The following is a 7,838-nucleotide window of genomic DNA, read 5'->3' on the forward strand; positions in this document are numbered from 1 at the left end:
TGTCTGTTTCCCAGGTCACACGCAGTGTGTCGTTGTGTTGCCCCCCGCCCCGGTCTGGTCTCCCCCGTCCATGGAAAATAAAAAGAAAGAATTGCCCGGGAACGACGAAAGTGCGGCTAAGAAACCCAAAATGATGACGCTGGGAGTCATCACTTGGATGGGGTTAGGAGACACCTGGGCATGCCTAGGACAACGCTGCCACCGTGTGAGAGACCAGCGCAAGGAGAGCTGAAGAAAACAAAGAAAAAAAAGGAGGAGGAGGAAGGGGAGGAGGAGGAGGAGGAGGAGGAGGAGGAGGAGGAGGAGGAGGAGGAGGAGGAAGAGGGTGGGGGGCGGGCGGGGGTGCGGGTGGGGGGAGGACAGGCTGAAGATGTCTCCAGGCGATGACGTTGGTGAAACCGTTCCCATTCAGAAAAGCACTTCCAGAGAAGAGAGTTCAGGACCCAGAGGGCACAAAGGGTTATCGTGTTGGAGGCTGATCTTCAGTTAGGGGAATAACAAGCAAACACACAAAACCTAGGACTGCTTATCCAGATGTAGAAAAGATACCACGCCAAGAAGGCAGGCAGGAGAGCAATGTTGAAGATTGCTGTTCCTAGGACCTTCCAAAATGAATCGGAGGCTTTCATGGCATGCTTTCTGTGACGGTCCACCACTCAATAAATCGTACTTTGGCTCTCTTTTTATTTCTCTACCTTTTAAATGGTGAGCGAGTAAGAGAGTTTTAAAATGTTTTGATAGGATTTTTTTTTTTTTTTTTTTTTTTTTTTTTTGTGGTACGCGGGCCTCTCACTGTTGTGGCCTCTCCCATTGCGGAGCACAGGCTCCGGACGCGCAGGCCCAGCGGCCATGGCTCACGGGCCCAGCCGCTCCGCGGCATGTGGGATCTTCCCGGACCAGGGCACGAACCCGTGTCCCCTGCATCGGCAGGCGGACTCTCAACCACTGCGCCACCAGGGAAGCCCCCTGATAGGATTTTTGAATGTCGTGGGAGAACGGTATTTTCCCCCCGTGGATGAACAAGATTGCTTTTTCGAGCTTCACCTTTCACGGTCATTTTAGGGTCCTGAACTGCCCTGCCAAGTGAGCCCTGTGTGTCGCTGTGTCCCTTCAGAAGGGTTGGTGCTTGATGACATCATGATATCGAAATCTTGATGGTTGACTTACAGGACCACTGTTGGGAGTTTGTTTGTCGTCTTAATCTTCCTTACCTACTGCACTCACGTGACTGTCCACTCTTTGTCTCACTTCTCTCTCCGCACCCCCACCCCCCACCCCCCACCCCCCACCCGGTCCTTCTCTCATAGATATAGACGTACGGGCACAGAGAGCGCTAACAGTGCGTCCGTACCTATCTCTACATCGTTACAGGTGTTGGTACAGATAGACATGTACATGTCGTCTTTACCCCCTCCGTGGGCACTTAGTGGAGTTGCTGGGTCGCATGGTAGTTTTCTGTGCAGTGTTTTGAGGGACTTCCTTTCTGTTTTCCATACTGCTGTCTTTTGTCGGAGAGCCGTTCTCTCACCCGCCGGGTGACATCTCTGAGTCCTCCCTCCGGCGTGCCACGGTGGTGGTGGTCTCTCTCAGCTTGAAAAATACGTGTTGGATCGGGAGGAAGGAGGCACTTTTTCTGCTTGTACGAACTTGCTGTCGCAACTCCAGATCCTGTGCCTGTCCGAATATCTTCGTCCAGAGAGATGCGTGTGTGCGCTTTTTTCGTTGCCCCGTTGGATTCTTTCACTAAAAGAGGTTTTCTGTTTTATTTCTGTTTGTTTTGTTGTTGTGTTTTGTTTGTTTGGTTTTTACTAAGAAAGTTGTGTTCTTTCTTTCTTTCTTTTTTCTTTTTTTCTTTTTTTCTCTTCTTCTTTTTTTTCTCTAATGAAAATGTTCTGTTCTGGCCTCCTGCCCACTTTTCTCACTGGGTCGCTTGTTTTCTGGAGGCTGAATTGTGTGAGGTCTTGGTCTGTTTTGGATAGGCTCCCCTGACGGGATGTGCTTGGGCTTGTCCTAGGCCTTTATACGTCCACGTCCACGTATACGTATGCCACAAGCGTACGTAATGTGTGTACGTATGCGATACGTGCACGCTTTTCTCTTTGTTTTAAAGGCCAGAGAAGTTCTACAGCTTGACTTCTTGGTTGGTATGGTTTGGTGTGGTCCTGGTGGGACTACGGTTCGCTGTCAGTACTCACCGCACTCCACACACACACGCACGCACGCACACGCACACACACGCTCACACACACTCGCACTCAGAGTGTTGCCTTGTGTCGACGTACCGGAACTCAGTTTCTTTAGTGGATGGCTATTGACTCCACCCTCGCCCCCTCCCCCCCAGCCGCCCGCATTCCCCCAACCCCCGCCTCACCCGCCCCCACCCCCCCCACCCCCGCCCGGCCCGTGATGGATCGTGGTCAGTCCGTTATGAAATCCATGTTCTCGTGACCGCAAGTGCATTTTCCCCACCCTCGCAGCACCGATGTGTTGTCTTTGGACGAATTCCTGCGTTGTTCCCTGAGCGCTTGCCTGGTTTCGGTTTGCCAGTCCCCGACTTCCGTCCCTCTCTCTCTCCCTCCCTCCCTCCCTCCGTCCGTCCCTCCGTCCTTACATCCGTCCCTCCGTCCCTCCGTCCCTCCATCCGTCCCTCCCTCCTTCCCTCTCTCCCTCCCTCCCTCCCTCCCTCCCTCCCTCCCTCCCTCCCTCCCCCCCCCCCCGTCCGGGCAGCCGGGGATCTTGCTCGTGCCCCTCTGGGCAACCCGTGCCGGGCGCCCCGGGCCCCGCCGGCGTCTCCGCGGGATTTCCCCCCGCCCAGGAATCGCGTTGGGGAGCGCGTCTCCTCCGAGACAGCCTCCCGGCGACATCTCCCCGGCTTCCCCCGCCCCCCACCCCCCCACCCCCGTCTGCTGCCCGGGTCGCACCGTGTCGTGTCGTGCCGACCGGGGAGCTAGCTCCGAGATGGACGACACGGGGCCGCCGCGCCAGACGCCCGCCGCCTCGTCCCGGGCTGAGCTCGGGCGTTTGGGCGGCCCGGCGCTGCCGCCGCGTCCTCGGTGGCCGGCCGGCGACAGGGATCCGGCCCGGGGACGTTGGAGCCGGTTGTCGGGAGCCACCTGGCGGCCGCTTTTATATTGTCCCTTGTCTCTGGAGCTTCGGCGACCTTCGTGAGGGCTGTGAGTCGGCCGCCGGGCCCGAGGCAGAGTTCCGGCAGCCAGGCGACGCTGGTGGCCACTGTCCCGGTGGCGCCCAGGCGTGGGCGCCTCCTGCTGTCGCTTGAGATTGGGCGTGCAGGTCTATGAGGGTGTGACCGTCGCCGCGCTCTCGAGCCGCTCTGGGGGACCGCCTGGCCCGGTCGACCAGCATCCGTCCGCTCCCCTCCGGCCGCGGGGACCGACCCGGCCACCCGACACGACCTGGGCCGGGCCGCCGCGGTGGGAAGGGAGAGGGTCTTCCGCGCCCTCCGGAGCGCCTGCGGATGGGCGGTCGGTCGGGCTTTCTCCTGGCTCACCCTTTGGAGCGTTCATTCCCCGACCCCCCCACCCTCCCTTCCTCTCTTCCGCGGTCCCCACAGCGCCCCGCTCCGGAAGGTGGGGGACCGGCCCGGGCCCGTGCGTTTAGGTTAGGCCGGTGGCGGGCGCGACGGGCTCGGTGGCGGGCGCGCGTGGGGCCCCTCCCGGTGGTCGGATTCTTTCTCACCGATGTTTGGCCGAGTCGGACTCGGGAGGTGGGGACCGGCCTGGGCCGCGAGGGGTGACCCGGAGAGACCGGCCCGGGCCCGGGCCCGGGCCCGGGTGCGGTCCCTCCCTCGTGGGCTCTGGTCGCCTGGGAGGCGCCTCCCGGGGCAAAATGTTTCCAAGTGCCCCTGGGTCCGTGGACGTGGACGGACCGGGCCTTGCTCGCGCGGGTGGCCGGGGAGGGCGCACCCGGCCCTTCAGCGTGCCCACGGGGGGTCCTGGTCGGCGGACTTTGAGTTTTTTCTCACCCTCCCTCCCCCGCCCCCTCTCCTCCACCCGCCGCGAGTCCCGGCCGGGGTGGGGGTGGGGACCGGCCCGCCCGAGCCGTCCTGGGTGGCCCGGATAGGGCGGCCCGGGCCCGGGCGCGGTCCCCCGTGGGGCCCGCTCGTCGGAGACGGCCGAGTGAGATATTTCTTTTCCTTTCACCAAGTCTTGGCCCGGAGACTCGGAGGGACCGGTACCTGCCCGTGCGGGTGAACCGGGGAGGGCGACCCGGCTCGCGGCCCTCTCCCACGTTTGCCCGCCCCGCTTGGCCCGCCCCCCCTCCCCCCCCCACCCCCCCCCCCCACTCCCCCCAAGCTCCTCGGGTCGACCAGATGGCCCCGAGAGCTCCGGGGCTGGTGTGGATGGGGAAGTGTTGGGGACAGGCGGCCGGACCGAGGTCCCGGGGACCCCCCCTGCGACGCGTGCGTGGGCCCCGCTGCCGGGCGCCGTGATTTTTTTCGCCCGAAATGGGCCTTTTTTGCCACCAGATAGGTGCTGACACGGTCTTCTCTGGCGTCTGTCGCTGAGGACTTTGGGAGTCTGGACGCGCGCAGGGTTCTGGGCTTTGGATCGCCGTCTGGTGGCCGAGCCGACCCTCGCCACTTGAGCCGCCCGCCTGGGCCTGCGCGCCGGCTCTCGTGTGTGCGTCCGGCTGACCCGACCCGCGGTGCCGCCTCCGGTCTCTGGCTCACCCGAGGGCGGCGGGGCGGCGGGGCGTTGGGTCTTCTACCCCGTGTGACTCCCCTCCCCGCCGCAGGCACCCGGTGGTGGCTGAGACGACGACCCCACCCCGCAGGCTCCGTGCCACGTGTCAGGCGTTCTCCTCACTCGCGGGGTCGTCGGCCACTTTTGCCTGAGAGGAAAAAAAAAAAAAAAAAAAGAAAGAGGGGGTTTGGGGTGCCGCCGGTGAGGCCGAAGCAGGCTCCTCTGGTGATGGTCCTCGCTGTGTGTGCCCCTCCCCTTCGGGGCCGGGTGGTCCCTGGCTCTCTGGCATGACTGATCGATGTGGTGATGTCGCGCTCTCCTGGGCCGGGCCTTAAGGTCGCGCCAGACGAGGGACGGACGTTCTTGGCGAACGGGACCGCTCTTCTCGTTCTGTCCGCGGGCCTCCCCGCCTCTCTCCTCACGCTCTCCCGGCCTGTCGAGGGGTGTGGGGAAGGGCAGGGGTGGTGGTCCCCGGCCCTGACCTTCGGCCTCCCGCCCCCTGCCTCACGGCGTGGGTGGCGGGGCCGTGGTCCTCGGACGCAGCAGACGCTCTCGCTTCGCCTCCTTGGCGTGTTGCCCCCGTGGGCGGTCCTCCCCGCGTTGGTGGGGGGGTGCCGTCCCGCCGCTGCGCCGCGCGCCCCTGCCGGCGCGTGAGCGTGCCTCGTTCGATCCTCTGTGGTGCCCCTGGAGCGCTCCAGGTCGTCCCTCAGGTGCCCGAGGCCGAGCGGTGGTGTCGTTCCCTTCTCCCAGCGTGCTCCTCGGGGTCCCCGCCGCCGCGGTGGTGCGTCCCGTGAGTGGCTCTCTTGGGGGGGTCGAGACGGTAAGGGAGGCGTGCCTCTGTTTTCCCTCCCTCGGTTGGGGGAAACAGGGGCCGCCTCGTCGCGGTCGTCCTCCCACGGTGTTGCTGTGGCACGGGGGGACTGACTCGGGCCAGGCGAGCGTCCGCGTGTGCCCACCCTCCCCCCCCACGTGTGTGTGTGTTTGTGGCGGTCGGGGGGGAGGGGGTCGCACGCGGGCGTGGGTGGCGAGCGCGTTGGGCCGGGGCCTGTGAGAGAAGGGGGTCTTTCCGCCCCTCTCGGGCGTGCTCCCTCCTCTCGGGGCCCCCGATGGACGGGCCTGGGGGCGGCGGAGGTTGTGCCCCCGGCTGTGGCCGCGAACGCTCCTCTGGGCCTCGTGCTTACCCATACCGCAGACCCCTCTCCCAAACCCCGCCCAGTCGTGGACTTTGGCGGCTCGTGGAGCGCCTCCGTGGGCGGGCCCGAAGGGGAGACGATGGGTTGGGGGGACGACGCCCCCTCGGTGAGGAAACCTTCTCTAGCGATCCGAGAGGGAGCCTTGGGGTACCGGACCCCCCAGCCGCTGCCCCTCCCGCGCGTGCAGTGGCCACGGTGTTGGCGACTGCCAGAGCACGTGGGCGGAGCCCCTCGCCTTCGCGGCGGGAGGGTTCTCTGCGCCGGCCCCGCGGTGGGGCCGGGCGCCGCTCTTTGCCTACCGCGGCCCGCGCCTCCCCCCCTCTGAGTCGGGGGAGGGTCCCGCCAAGGCCGGGCGTCCGGCGCGGGGCCGCGCGTGCGCGTGCGTGCGCGTGCGCGTGCGGTGACACACCCCCCTCTCGGTGGCGAGGCCGAGGGGGGCGGGCGGGGACGCCCGGGCGTCCCGACGACTCCCTAGTCCCGCAGCCGCGAGGAGCCCGTCGCGCCTGCCCTCGCCGCGAGTCGGCAGCCGGTGGCGGTGTTGCGGGCACGGTGCGGGCCGCCTCGCTCGGGGGCGTTCACCCGGGGCGCGGGCCCCGGGGGTCGGACTCGGACGACGGCGGATCTGGCGAGGACGGAGGGGTTTGAGCTCGGTTGGACGGACGGGGTCCCTCCGCGGTACGCGGGGGGACCGTCGCACGCGGGGCCTGGCGGCGGGGCCGGGTCGTGGGAGGCCCCGGGGTGGCTGGGGCCGGCCGGCGTCTCAGGCGTCGTGGGACCGCCCTCGTGTGTGTGGCGGTGGGACCCCGCGCTTGTTTTCCTGGTGGCCCGGTCGTGCCTCGGCACTTTCCCTCCCTGGGCGGGCGCCCCGCGCCCCTGCCCCGCGGCCCTCGCCGTGTGCGCGTGCCGCCCCCTCCCCGTCGCCGTCGACGCCGCCGCCGCCCCCTCCCCCGGCCCACCCCACCCCACCCGGCCGCACCGCGTCCCCCTTCCACCGTCTGGGACCGAGCCGTCCTCGCCCACGTGAGGGTGTCGCCCCCCCCCGCCACGGCCGCCTCGGCCGGCGGGCGGCGTCCCCGGGTGGAGAGCTCACGGTTCCCGAGGCGGAGAAGTCGGGCGCGGCAGCGGAGGGGTGTGTGTGTGTGTGTGTGGTGGGGGGCCCGCGAGGTGGGGCGGACCGGTGCGCGCGCGCGGGAAGAGTGTTGTCGCGGGCAGGCCGCGGCTCGTGGGTGTTTGGCGGGGGGAGGTCGCGAGCCCCGCGAGGGGGGACCCGTGGGGGGGCCGAGGAAAGGCCAGTCGGCGTCCTGGGTGCCGCGGGACCGCCCCTGCGCTGGAGGCCTCTGGCGGTGAGACCCCGTGTCGTGCCCCGGTGGCCGACTCGCGTCCGGGCCCTTAGGAACGGGCACCCCCGCGGCGGCGTGCGGCCGCGCCCCCTCCCGCCCACGGCTTCTGTGACGTCGTCGTCGCGTCTCCGCGACGGCGGGCGAGCCAGCCGCGCCCCGTCGGCCCTCTCTCCCTTCCGTCGCTCTGCCTCGTCCGTCGCGTCTGCCGACCCCCGGGCCGCGTCCCGGTGTGTTTCGCCTCCCGGGCCTGCCGCGGCCCCGCTCCGTGGGCCGCCGCCGCCGCCGCCCGTCCGCCCGTCCGCCGACGTCGTGGCGTGTTGGGTGAGGTGGGGGACCGCCTTCCGTCCCCCCCCCGCCGCGCCCCGCCCCGACGCGCTCGCCCCGAGCGCCGGGTCGTCGGGTCCCCCGGCCAGCCGTCGCGGGCCGGCCGCCGTGTCCGCACCGCACCGCCCCGCTCCCGGCGGGTGGGCGGGGAGGGGGGTTTGCCGTGCCTCGGCCCGAGCCCCGCCGCCCCCGCCCCCCGTCCGCGGGAGCGAGCGAGCGAGCGCGCGCCGGCCGGCCTCCGAGCGACTTCCCGGTGCCCGCGGCCCCGCTCCCGAGCC

This window comes from Kogia breviceps (genome assembly GCF_026419965.1).
Source record: "Kogia breviceps isolate mKogBre1 chromosome 20 unlocalized genomic scaffold, mKogBre1 haplotype 1 SUPER_20_unloc_1, whole genome shotgun sequence".
In the NCBI taxonomy this organism is placed as follows: domain Eukaryota; kingdom Metazoa; phylum Chordata; class Mammalia; order Artiodactyla; family Physeteridae; genus Kogia; species Kogia breviceps.